General features: G+C 42.0%; 1 long non-coding RNA gene across 1 annotated transcript in view; it reads right to left on the reverse strand.

Annotated features, from left to right (window-relative positions):
• Nucleotides 1–8,167: 8,167 nt before the first annotated feature.
• LOC125454632 (uncharacterized) overlaps nucleotides 8,168–14,317 on the reverse strand; it is a 33,777-nt gene continuing 27,627 nt past the window's right edge. Inside the window, exon 3 of the long non-coding RNA XR_007248061.2 lies at nucleotides 8,168–10,168. This is a non-coding gene — a long non-coding RNA (uncharacterized LOC125454632). The remainder of the gene's footprint in view (nucleotides 10,169–14,317) is intronic.

Here is a 14,317-nt window from a genome sequence, read left to right on the forward strand (position 1 = left end):
TGTCTGGGATGACCTGCAGAAGTCTTTGGATTGAGGTGTCATTTAAGACTCACTAATTCCATATACTTTATCGGTTGTCCTTATGAGCAAACAAGATGAAAAGCTGAGAAACTGTGTCGATTACCAGGCGCTGATGCAAAGACCCCTGATGCTTACCTCTACTTAGGATTACAAGTTCGCAAAGGTCCATACTATTTCTACAGTCTCAGTTTGACCCACAGTTATAACCAACTATACATTGCTGAACAAATTGAGGAGATGGCATTCCAAACAGGCACTGGGGGGCTTTTTGGATGTACAAGAAAGCCACTTGGGCTCTGTATTGCCCCTTCCATTTTACGTATTAGATGAATGAAGCTTCTGGCAACCTTAATTTCCAGTTCATTTTTGTCTATCTGGATGACATACTCATCTCCTGTTTGATATTTGAGAAGATCCTTGTAAGACAAGACACTATCTCAGCCCACTTGTCACAGTTTAACTTGAAAGAATTCCCAACTTTTCTGAAAATAAGTACGATATTTTGGGAAGTTCATAATCAAGGAAAAAATTACTCTTGATGGTGAGAAAATCCAACTGGTAGAGGATAACGAGATGTGGAGCTGGATGAACACAGCAGGCCAGGCAGAATCAGAGGAGAAAGAAAACAAACACTTTGAATCAGGACCCTTCTTCAGAAATGGGGGAGGGGAAGAAGGCCCTGAAATAAATAGAGAGCTGGGGGAGGCAGTGATAGAAGGTGGATAGTGGAGCTGATGGGTGGAGAGAAGATGGACAGGTCATGGAAGCAGGGATGAAGCTAGTAAAGGTGAATGTAGGTAGGAAGTTGGGATTTGGGTTAGTCAGTTAGGAGGGAGGGGTGGGTAGGTGGGAGAGAAGATAGACAGGCCAAGGAAGCGGGGATGAAGAGGGGGCTGGTCTTGGGATGAGGTCGGGGGGTGGGGAGATTTTGAAGCTCATAAAGTCCACATTGAGCCCATTGGGTTGTAGGCTTCCAAGACGGAATATGAGGTGCTGTTCCTCTGGTTTCTGGGTGGCGTCCTTGTGACACTGGAGAGGCCCAGAATGGACATGTCGTACAGGGAGTGGGAAGGGGAGTTGAAGTGGATCGTGACTGGGAAGTGTTGTTATTTGTCGCAAACCGAGTGTAGGTTCTCCACAAAGCAGTCTCTGAGCTTTCGCTTGGTCTCCCTGATGTAGAGGAGGCCACATTGTGAACAGTGGATACAATAGGCCACATTAGCGGATGTGCAGGTGAACATCTGCTTAATGTGGAAGGTTTTCTTGGGGCCTGGGATGGAGGTGAGGGCGGAGTTTTAGGGGCATGTGTTGCACTTCCAGCAGTTGCAGTGAAAGGTGGTGGGGGTGATAGGGCTAGTGGGGAGTGTGGAGTGGACGAGGGAGTTATGGAGAGCGCGATCCCTCCAGAAGGCAGATAATAGTGGGGAGTAGTAGGGTCAGATCGCAGGTGGTGGAAGTGGCGGAGAATAATGCTTTGAATCTGGAGGTTAATGGGCAACATGTGAGGACAAGGGGATTCTGTCTTTGTTTTTATTGCGGGGAGGGGGTTTGAGGGCTGAAGTGTGGGAAACACAAGAGTTGTGGTTGAGGGCGTTTTCGACCACTGTCGGGGGGAAGTTGCTGTCCTTGAAATACGAGGACATCTGGGATGTACGGGAGTGGAACGCCTCATCTTGGGAGCAGATGCGGTGGAGGTGGAGGAATTGAGAGTAGGGCATCGCATTCTTGCAGGAAGGTGGGTGAGTGGAGGTATAGTCTATGTAGCTATGGGAGTGAGTAGGCTTCAAATGGACATCAGTTTAAAGGTGGTTACCAGAGGTGGATACAGAGAGAGAGAGAGAGAGGTATCAGAGATGGTCCAGATGAATTTAAGGTTGGGATGGAAGGTATTAGTAAAGTTGATGAACTGTCTGAGTTCCTTGTGGGAGCATGAGGCGGCGCCACAGTCATCGATGTAGTGGACGAAGAGGTGGGGGATAGGGCCAGTGTAGGTGCAGAAGAGGGACTGTTCCACTTGTCCTATAAAGAGGCAGTCATAGCTTGGGCCCATGCGGGTACCCAAGACCTCCCCTTTCGTCTGTAGGAAGTGGGAATAGTTGAAGGAGAAGTTGTTAAGGTAGAGGGGGACTGGCTGGGCCTATCTCTAACTAGTAGACCAGTAGCCCCAGCCTAAAATGGGGAGGGATCTGTGTTAGTTCTGGCCAGTGACTGTAGAAGGTCAGGGCAATATTATGCACAGTTGACTGCCTCACTCCATGATCGGCCATGAAAATAAGAGAATGGTAAAGGAGTGGTGGGGAGAGAGTGAACCATGTGTGATACATCACAGAGACTTGGACACCAGCATGTGAAGACTCCTTCTGCACCCAAAAGTAGAAGCTAGCCTCTTAACCCATTCTTGGCTTCCCAGATTTCCATTTCCCTTTCGTACTGGGAAAGTGACACCAATTTCCTCAGCCGAGGAGCAGTGCCTTCACAGGGGAGGCAACGATCTAGTGGTCATACCACTAGACTATTAATTCAGAAACACAGCTAATGTTCTGGGCACCAGGGTTCAAATCACACCATGGACAGATGGTGGAATTGGAATTTAATAAAAAGCACCTGGAATTAAGGCTATAATGTTGACCATTGTCAATTATCAGAAAAACCCATCTGCTTCACTAATGTCCTTTAAGGAAGGCAATCTATTATCCTTACCCAAACAGGCCTTCATAGGACACCAGACAAACAGCAGTATAATTGACTCTTAACTGGGCAATTAGGAATGGGCGATAATGCCAATAAGGTCAATAAATGCCAATAAATACCCAGCCAGATCCTGTGAGTGAATAAAAAGGAAAGGCCTTTGGCAGGAAAGAACAATTATTGCTTACGTCAGTTGGAGTCTCAAGCCAAAGAGGAAGAATGTGGAGAATTATGCCAGCATGACATGTGAATTGCTAGCTTTGAGGTGGCTATCCCTGCTGATTAACATTGGCATGAATAGACAGCACCATTACTAAAAAGCCCAACATCCACCATCATAACACCAGCTGATGAGGGAGTCTAAATTGGGACAGTAAAATTTAAAGTGCTGTACGAAGATTGGGGAGGAGAATTGAGTCCTCTCAGCTGGTTCATTACAAGGACAGAGAGGTGAAGCAACACATCTTTCCCAACAGTCTCAATTCCCCAGTTTTGGCAACAGTTCATGATGAATCAGAACACAAAGCAACAGTAAAGCTGACTGTGCTGACCAGAAAGTAGTGTTACTGGAATCAGGATAATTGCTGAAATTGATGACTACTGTCAAATTTGAGAAAGGTGTACTTTCACTAAAGCAAGGAAGTGATGTCACACCAAAATGGGATCCCTGTTTACCTAGAAACTTCTAGAGGCCATTGCAAAGGATTTTATAGACTTTGACCTGAGTAGTAAAGGGTTGAGGATGTTTTCATGCTCGTGGATGTCTTCACCAAGTCCATGCAGGCCATTTCCACCTGTGGCCAAATGGCCTCAGCTATAGCCAATGTGTTAGTACAGGGCTGTTTTGTCCACTTTGGTGTTCCATGTTAAATTTACAAAGGTCAGGGTTGCAACTTAGGGAGCAAAGATCTACAGGAGCTTTGCAAGTCTATGAAGTGGCAGGCAACTGGAAGCTCAGGGTTATTTATGTGCATAGAACGTAAATGCAAAGGAGTGACCTAAGCAATGTTTCACTTCCCCGGTGTGGGGGAGACCACACTGTGAGCTGCAAATACTGACCTGCAGGCTCATCGAGTGAAGTGTTTGTTACCCTTTTTTGGAAGGTCTTCCATTTGTCTCCAGCTGTCAGCTATTCAATTTCATGAATAAGACACCCAGTGGACTGTGAGAATTCATCAAACTCTGTCCTCAGTTTACAAATCATTGACAAAACATTTTGTTTTCTTTTCTCAGTTTTTATTCTTTTACAAGTTACACATTCTGTAATTACAGGGGAAGGTGCCAAAGAGCTGCATTTGTTCCAATGGAGCTAACTTCGAAAAGGGGTCTCAGAAATGTTCATCTATTTCTTCAACCAAGGACTCCCCAGTACTGCTGTTGACGGGTCCCTCAGGTGTGCCTGACCTAACTCCTACACTTCATCCTCACCCCTCTCTTCCCTCCCACAATAGCTGAAAGTGGTCCCCTTGTCTTCACTTACGATCCCACCTGCATCCACAGCGATAGGATCATTAGCCACCATTTCTGCCCCCTCTGGCAGGATGCCACTACCTGACTCATATGCCCTCCCCCTCCCTTGTCAGTCTTCCATACGGACTGTTCCCTCCCTCCCTCCCAACACATCGCCACACCCACATGGTACTCTCCTCTGCAAACACAGAAGGTGCAATACCTCTCTCCTCACTTTCCAAGGTCCCAGGCACATCTTCCAGGTGAAGCAGTGCTTTACCTGGCACTTGTCTCAATCTAGGCTACAGTATTCACTGCTCACACTGTGGTCTCCGCTACACTGGGGAGATGAAACACACACTGGGTGATTGCTTTGCAGAATGCCTATGTTTTGTCCACAAAAAAGACCCTGATCTTCAGGTTGCCTGCCACTTCAACACACCGCTGTGTTCCCCAACCAACATCTCTGTCTCAGGCTTGCTGCAGTGCTCCAACAAAGCTCAGCGCAAAATGGAAGAACAGCACCTCATTTTCCACTTGGGAGTTCTGCAGCCTTCTAGACTCAATATCAAGTTCAACAATTTTCAGGCTTAATCACCTTTTTCCACATCCTTACCCCGTGTATTCAAGTGCTGGTTGTTGTCATTTTGAGAATAATGCTGTTCATTGAGATTCCTTTTTGTATTATTGATTTTAATTATCCTGTACAAATGAATGTAGCAGGATTGCAAAGCTTTGATCTGAGCTGTTGTCCCTATCATACTTTGTCCATAGCCTGCTGCTTCTGATATTTGACATATTTGTTGTCTTGCTCAGGAGATCAGTACACCATTTATAGTTGTGACTGGTGCTGTTTCTGGCATTCTCTCTGACATTCTTCAATGGTAGTGTGAAGATTATCATAAACTATAAATTTACAGGTTGTGGTGGACTACAGTTCGATGCTGATAATCCATAACACTTCATGGCTGCACACTTTTAACTTTGTAGATGTATTGTAAATTTTTCCCATTTGCCATTCCTGTAGTGCCACCCAACATGATGGTGGGTGCCTTGAAACCGTAAGTACTGTGCTGTTGTCATTCTTACCAATGGATAAATGGACAAATGTATAAATGGCATAAGATTTCTGAGGATGAGAAGTGGGTTTTACTTTTATGTTGGTTCTCGCACTACGTGTTGCAGACCCAGTCTGGCAACCATGTCTGTTGGCCAATTTGGTCTGTAGTAGGTCAACCAATTCACTTCTGGTATGGCTATTAGAGACATCCTTTGGTCTTGCTATTTTCATTGCTCTTCCAAGGGCTGTTCAATATATATTAGTAACGAATCAATTAGTGAAGGGAGGATGGTAGGAGGTAATCAGCACAGTTCTTACTAGTGTGAGACCTGACATCGTGAAACTTCATGGGGTGTGGAGTCAATATGGAGGACTCACAGTCCCATCTATTTCCAAATATAAGTATTCAGGCCATTACTTTTGTGGGATTGTCCTACTGGTTGGGTGGAAGTTGGGTACTAGGTGTAATGAGATCACATTTTGTAAAAGATATATTTCTGTGAGTATATCTGTCTGTCTGCTTAAGCCATCTGTGGGACATAGCTATCAATTTTGGCATAAGTCTTCACTTATTAATGAGGAGGACTTTGCAGAGTCTATTGGGCAAGGTGTGTTTTTGTCACAAACAAAAACCAAAAGAACTGCAGAAGCTGTAAATCAGGAACAAAACAAAGTTGCTAGAAAAGCTCAGCAGTCTGGCAGCATCTGTAAAGAAAAAAGATCAGAGTTAACATTTCGGGCCTGGTGACCCTTCCTTTGGATCACTCTATCCACCCTCCTTCTGCATACCTATAATTTTGCCCAGGCTTTTGATCACCCTATCTAATATTCCCTTTGGCTTGTTGTCAAATATTTTTCCACTTGATTCAATGAAATTCTTGCAAGGTTTATCAATATAAATACAAACCTTTCGTCTTTTCATAGCACAGCAAAGTTGCAAGTGACTGAGATATCATTTGCTGAAAGTAGTTGTCAATTAATTTACTTTTAATTCATTCAGCCTGTCCGTGCATCAGCCTCCTCTGTGTTGTTTTCTCTACCAAGAAGGCTTCAGATTTCTCAGCCTACTTTTCTGGCGATAGCTAAATTGTGAACCATGCAGCATACAAGGATAATCTTGCTCACCTTCTTTAAAGTATAGAGTAGCATTCCTCCCAAGCAATATATACACTAGAAGCATTGCTTGCCTGCACTAATCACTAATCGACAGTTAACCCACTCAAGGAATGACAATTGTTGTATTGGCAAACTAATCCAAAAGGAACTGATGGCATGTCACTTAGGAATCTCATGTGTGCTATTTACAATTATAATGCAGATGTAGTTAACTGTCATTTGAAAAAGTTCTAAACCCTCACCTACAGATGAAGTTGTTTTACTGTAATTGCTCTGCTAAGTACTATCCCGGCAAATGTGTTGACTGGTTTGCTGTCATACATGACAGACTAGCTGATTTGATTGATGTCCTTTGTAATTCCCTGGAGGACTCTGTCGTAAAATGTTAAGGCTGTTACCGTGTTCACAGTTGCAAAGAACTGACCTACAATTGAGGATGTTGTCTGCTGATCACCAAGTGGCATGTTGGTCAGATCAAGTTACTTTTCTTTGAGGAAGCAGAGCTGTTAAGCTCAATTCTCTGAAATGTCCAAATGTGACCTCTATTGAGTCAGGACCATATATCATGAAGAACGTACAGAGACCCAGTGGCGTTTAAATACCTAAAGGTGTTTTATGGATATAACCACCTCTTGCAAGTTATGCAGTTATTTTTGAGACTTAAAAAAATTCTAATTTTTCTACTTTGCTTTTCCAACTGCTTCTGCAATAGCCATAATGACTTAAATATCAGGATGTAAACAGTAGGTGAAATTTAGGCTGCAAGAAAGGGGGGCTAAACTGAAGACTTCCACAGCTATGAAATATGTAGGAAAGTAGGGAGTAGAGAAGTCTTATTGTAACTGTACAAAGTGCTAGTTAGATCACATCTGGAGTGTTGTGAGCAGTTCCCTTATTTACCAAAAGCTACTATGTTCAGACAGGCTTCACTAAGATGTCCTCTGATGTGGGGGGATTGTCGTATGAGCAAAGATTAAACAGGTTGGAACTCTATTCATTGGAGTTTAGAAGAATGAGAGGTGATCTCATTGAAACCTATTGGATTCTAATGGGGCTTGACAGGATAAGAGCTGGAAGGATGTTTTCCCTCTTAGAAGAGTGTAGGAACACAGGACTCAATCTGACAATACAAGGGGGCCAATTTAAGACTGAGATGAGGAGGAATTTCTTCTGTCAGAGGATTGGACGTCCTTGGAACTTCTTGCCTCAGAGATCTGTGGAAGCGGAGTCTTTGTGTATATTTAAGGCTGAGATAGATTCTTGATCAGTAGGGGAATCAAGGGTTGAGGGGAATAGGTAGGAAAGCAGGTGAGAGGAATGTCAGATTGGCCATGATCTTATTGAATGGGAGAACAGGATTGGGGGGGCCAAATGCCCTACTCCAGTTCCTATATCTAATAGTCTTACATTGAATGCAAACAAGTAGTTCCCAATTCTGTTAACACTGCAACCAAAAAAGCAGCATGATCTAGGCTCAAATTCAATCTCCCTAATGATATACTAATGCCATTACTTTTCCCAATAGAAAACTCAAATGGACAATAGCTGGAGAAATATAACAAAGCACGGAAGTTTTGCCTTCAGGGAATAGGTGAAGTAATTGGTGTAGAGAAAATAGCCACAAATTTGCATCAACGGATTACTTTAAATTTGAAATATGAACTAGCCACTCTGGCATTATTATTAATATTTAAGACACAGAAACTTGAAATAACACCACAGAAGTTGGTAATCCATCACCAAGTCACCCTTTATTTACATGTACATAGTACTTGACACTGATCCAAATTCCTCAGAGCCAGCTCTCAGAGTGACCAGAGCCTCTGACACACCTGTTTATATCTGTCAGACAGAGGATCCCTGATTGGACCAGGTTAACAGACCCATTCAGGGAGTATATTCTATGGGGCCCAACTGGCTGACATCATTACAATCACTACACAATTAAACTTGACAAGCAAGATGCCATCCTTGAGGATATTTACTTTGTTGCTAGGATACTGAGGAACAACATAAGTCAAAATTCAATATTTATTTTACTCTTCATTGTCAGTTGGTTAATTTATACCTGTATTTATACCTGCATTGATCATGTAGAGATATATTCAGAATAACAAAAATGAAATGCAAGTATCTACTTCAGGCACATTTCTGGGAGGTTATTCTCTGAATTCAGAAATAAAGAACTTGTTCCAGTATTGCGTTTGCGTTAGTGAACTCCTGCTAAGAAAGTTAGGGCTGTAAGTTCTGGGAATGTGGCATTGAACTGATAACTTTAATCCTATAAACCCAATTGGAACTGTGACAGGGATCAGGGTTGGTGGGGAGCAATTAATGTTGGGGGAATCCACTTACTGTCCTATTTCTGACTGAAAATGGCATATTGTGATTTATACAGACTCTTTTTGAATTATATTTAAACCTGTGTTTCATGATACCACTGGGACTCATGTGATCATCAGTCAGCCTATTCAGTAATTCTTCAGAAAATTTCCTCAGAAACTAATTGATGCAATTTGAACAAAATTTAAAAGGCTGCTGCTTTCGTAATTTTGATAACAAATATTTTTCTATTTTTCTTAAATTGCCTTGGATTTCATTACTTTGAGCTTGTTTTTGATTTATTTGCCTTAATCACCTTGGCTAATCCCTTTCACTTTGATATTAGTGATAATTAGACAAACCATTGAAGGAAGAACAGCAGCAGCGACCTACTTATTAGGACATAGCAGGAGTTGGCAGTGGATGGATGTTGCCATACTCAGCCCAAAGGATGCAAATGCCAAAATTAATCTCAAGCTGCTGTGCTTTAGGAGAACAGTGCAGCACGGAGGGAGGATTATGCTTGTGTAATGGTAATGCTTCTGAAAATAATAATCTAGAGGCCCAGACCAATTCTCTTGAGATTTGAATTAAAATCCCAATAAAGCAGCTGGTGGAATTTGAATTCAATCAATGAAAAAGTGACACCTGGAATAAATAAAAAGTCATTCTCAGTAATGAAGACTCCCATTATTGTTAATTGTTGTAAAAACTCATCTCATTCACTAATGTCCTTTCGAGAAGGAAATCTGTTATCCTGACCTGGTCTGGTCAACACGTGATTGCAAGCCCACTGTACTGTGGTTTCGTCTGAACTGTCCTCTGAAATGGCCAGCAAGCTACTCAGTCCCACAGCAATTAGGATGGACAGCAAGTGCTAACTTTGGTATCAACGTACACATCCCATGAAGGGCCAAAGAAAAAAGGCCCAACCGCCTCCTGATCAAAGGATGTAGGTTTGTGGCTGTGAAAGTCACTACTGTCTGAATCTTTTTGCCGCATACTCCATCAAACAGTTACAGAAGACTCCCTCTGTCGGTCCCAGAGCACTGGGTACTGTTGAATTAAGCATTACACCAATTCACTTTTCGCAAGAGCCAGGCAGTTCAGTAGTCAATTCATAAAATTGCTTTCACAATGGAAGGCATCAACTAAATTGAGAGTTCTAAGATTTTGCAATAGTGGCCAGCTTCTCTCATGCATTCAAAATCATTAATTGGATGCACATGCCTATTTGGGAACCAGAAGATGAGTTGGGAACTTTTCTCAATAAAAGGGCCATGATTCCATCAAAATACACAGATGTGATCACTGCTGAAGGATCCTAGAGATCTGTGCCACCTGCTTCCAAGATGCTTTCATTCTGAAACATTCATTCATTCAACCATCTACTATTCCACACTTCCAAGTTGTCTTGCCAGTTCAAGCACCTCCTCTTCATTGGTGATAGGATGCTAGAAATAAGATCCTGCCCATGATCTGTGCCCTTTCTTTGATGTTGTGAGCCCTGTTCTATGGAAAAATGGAAGAGGAATGTTAGTTAGTTTACGAGAACAGTATGAGAACTGAAGTGTCTGGCACCCAAGCTGTGGTTTTGTAGCCATTCCCATGCATGTGGCATTGGGCCACTTTGGAGCAATTTTGTGAGTATCACCATTGCCACACTTATACCTCTCAACTAAAATGAATTCACTCCTTTCATGGGAGATGCTTGTAGCCTCACCCAGAGCCACCAATGTGATGGGCTCTCCCTCTATCAGAGACACTCCCACACTTATTAATTTGTTAACCCCTGTGGAAGTTGATGCAACTCACTCACCCTTCAGAGTGAAAAATGTCATTGATGTGGCAGAGCACCCAGATTCTATAGATAATGCCACAGCTGTTGACTCCTTTGTGATCTCCATCCAAGCTAGCTTAGATAGGGAGGAGGAACCTTTGAGGAAGGTTCTGAGGAAGGGTCACTGGACCCAAAACGTTAACTCTGTTTTCTCCTCCACAGATGCTGCCAGACCTGCTGAGCTTTTCCAGCTACTTTGTTTTTGTAGATTAGACAGGGATATGTTCTCCTTCTGTCCCTGAGGATGATGACCTCTTGTCTTTCCCGATAAGCCTGGGGGAGACACCATTGGGAGTTTGTAGTGAATTGTGACGCTACCCATGATCTTTCTTGCTCTATGTCAATAAGCATCTTACTCTGTAGGCTTCATTATGCCTGCTCCACTGATGTCTTAGCCTTCTCCCAATGACAGAGCTGCACTACTGGCTGGAGGGAATGGCTAATGCATGTCTGGAGGAGGTCCTTGACTGTATCTTGTTACTGACAGGCTTTTAAAGGTGGGCACCAGCAAAATCATTGGCATCAACCGATGGTGGAGCCATCACCTCAGTTCCCCCTCTAATTTGTAAATGATAAGCTACCCTATATGAAGTCCGTTAATTGATTTATAGCCACCGGCAAGAGATTTTAGCAAGATGGGGGATTGGACCATGTTCATCAATGACACCCACTTCAAGTCTCATCTTCCCTTCTATCAGCTCACACAAAATCCCAGGTATTGTGTTAAAGTCTAGAGAAAATCAGTGACTTGGAAGGAAAATTTTGAAAAGAATTCCAGTATTAACGGAGAGAAAATAGTGGTTTTAACTATCAGTTAACTTCAAGTCAGTGTTAAATGCACTATTAGAACAAAGGAGACAGGTGAAAAAAGGCATAGATAGCTACAGTCAGCCATACATATGAACTTCACCATCTTCGAAATCAAGAGAAAAAAATCTTAAACATCAGAATATTTTACAACATTCATGAGTTGCTGATCTTTTAACCAGAAACAAATATGGATTCAAATGCATTTATTATATAATTTGAGGGTTCTTTAACCTCTAGAACTATATTAATTCAGCTAAAAATATTTTATAAGATACTTCTCAAAAATCTTACCTGTTTATATCCATCTTGAAATGCATATCAGTTTAATGCTACAATAACTGTGATTGAGATCACAATTAAATAAAGATATACATTTGAGTTAAGAGTTTCCTTTTGATTTTTAGTTTAATTCACTATTTAAGAGAGGGGATGTTTGTTTGATGGGAAGACTCCAACGTCTTCTCATTGATTTATTAGTAAAATGAACAACAAAGACCTTATGGAAACTGCAGCTATATTGGGCCTTAAGCATTTGTGTATTTTGTGTGGTATGTTGCCTTTTAAGAAATGTGAGGTGGGAGAGAAAAATTAAAATACACTTGACATGATCTCACTTTCCTGAAAGTAATCAATGCTAACTCACCAATTCAGACATAAGTTTCAATATACAGAACTGAGATTTTCGTATGATACTTGCTCGACTCTATTGAGTGTACGAGGCTGAAGAAATAAATGAAACAAAAATGAAGCAAAAATTGAAGAATAAATGCAAGATAATTAGGAAGCCTTAGTTTTACTTAGAATTTGCTTCTCTCTGAAGAGAGGTATGAGATTTTTTTTTCTATTCATTTGTGGGATGTGGGCTGGGCCAGCATTTCTTGCCCATCCCTAGTTGCCCTTGAGAAGGTGGTGGTGAGCTGCCTTTTTGGACCGCTACAGTCCACCTTCTGTGGGTTGACCCACAATGCCATTAAGGAGGGAATTCCAGGAGTTTGACCCAGTGAAATTGAATGAATGGTGATATATTTCCAAGTCAGGATGGTGAGTGGCTTGGAGGGGAACTTGGAGGTGGTGGTGTTCCCATATATCTGTTGCCCTCGTCCTTCTAGATGGAAGTGGTTGTGGATTTGGAAGGTGCTGTTTGAGGATCTTTGGTGAATTTCTGCAGTGCATCTTGTAGGTAGTACAGTGAGTGTCGGTGTTGGAGGGAGTGAATTCTTGTGGATTGAATGCCAATCAAATGGGTTGCTTTGTCCTGGATGGTGTTAAGTTTTTTGACTGTTGTTGGGACTGCACTCATCCAGGCAAATGGGGAGGATTCCATCGTGCTCCTGACTTGCGCCTTGCAGATGGTGGACAGGCTTTGAGGAGTCAGGAGGTGAGTTACTCACCACAGTATTCCTAGCTTCTGGCCTGCTCTTGTAGCCACTGTGTTTGTGTGATGAGTAAAGTTGAGTTTCTGGTCAATGATAACCCCAGGATGTTGATATTGGGGAATTCAGTGATGGTCGATAGTGGGAGATTCAGTGATGAGATAAGGAATTCCCCCGCTAAGTGACTCCACTGATGATCAATGAGGAATCACAGTGAAAATCATCATTCGACTTGAAATTCTGCAGCTTCACCAAAAGCAATATACTTATACTTAATCAAGATGTTGTTTTATCAGGAGTTAATGTAGATCACTGAACACAGAAAAAAAGATTTGCATTTAAATAGTGCTTTTCACAAATATCTCAAAACACTCTTCAGCCAATGAAGTACTTTAAAAGTATAGTCACTGTTACAACATAGGAAACAAGGCAACTAATACATAAATGGAAAACTCCCACAAACTACATTGTGATCGTGACCAGATAATTGTTTTAGGTTATTGAGGAATAAATTATGGTCACGTCAAAAAAACTCAGCCATTCTTCTTTGAAATAATGCCATTGGATCTTTTACATTTACCCAAACAGACAGATGGGGACTTCAGTTTAACAATATCTGAAGAAATATTGGCTAACATGGGAACCAGGAGGGGAAGTTGGATCATCATTTTAGTGCGAAAAAGGTCATTGGATGATGGGGTGGTTCATGGGCAAGTTGAGCTGAGAAATGGCATAAGTGGAATGGAAACAAACTTGAGGAAAATATAAGTTGAGGTTAGGTCAAAGGGAAGCTTTGGAGAACATTTAGCCAAAGGGCTGGAGGGAAAGATGCAGCAGTGGTAGCTGAATGCGTGGTCTCAAACCTAATGACAGCAAGTCAAGCAGTGCCTCTGAGCTTTCGTTGGGGATCAGGATGGAAGTGATGAGGCGTGGGTTTACTAAAGTAGTTACCGATAGAGAAGAAACAATCCTGGAATAAGTGAGCAGATTTTCCACATGAGAGCAGCACCCAATAGTACTTATGTAATCTGGCTAAATTTAACTTGGTAAGCCAGTTGTCCATCAAATCTGCACCTCTTGGGACTAATGTCACTGAACTGTTGTGTTATCCTGTGTGTGGAGTGCTTAAGAGTAATTTAACATGAGTCCCATTGTATTTATGTCCTGCAGCAGTGTGGAGAGAGGGGTTGGTTGTTCTATTCAGAGACAGCAGTCATGCTGATCTCTGATCAACCATCTATTTGTTCTCGTTGAATTTGAATGCACAAGCTCTACATTATTAACATAGACTTCTGGATTACTTCCCAAAAAATCAATCACAATACTCATATCCCTGCTGCCTCCAGATAGAGCTGGTTTATTAAATAGAACTGGTTTATTAAGAATTCTATTCTAATTTTAGAATGTTCCAGTGAATGACTGCAGTTTTAAATAGGTTTTATGTCAATCACCATTGTAATGGTTATGAGATAGATTAGGTAGAATGAGGTAGGAGTGTGATTATAGATAGCTGGATATAGGTGAAAGAGAAATTGTTCCTACCTATCCTACCCAGGTTCTGCCACTTAGGCGCTACTTGCACTACAATCAGGAATGTGACACAAACACAATATTGCCGGGCCACATCAAGCCAGGACT

Source organism: Stegostoma tigrinum, chromosome 9, assembly GCF_030684315.1.
Source record: "Stegostoma tigrinum isolate sSteTig4 chromosome 9, sSteTig4.hap1, whole genome shotgun sequence".
In the NCBI taxonomy this organism is placed as follows: Eukaryota; Metazoa; Chordata; class Chondrichthyes; order Orectolobiformes; family Stegostomatidae; genus Stegostoma; species Stegostoma tigrinum.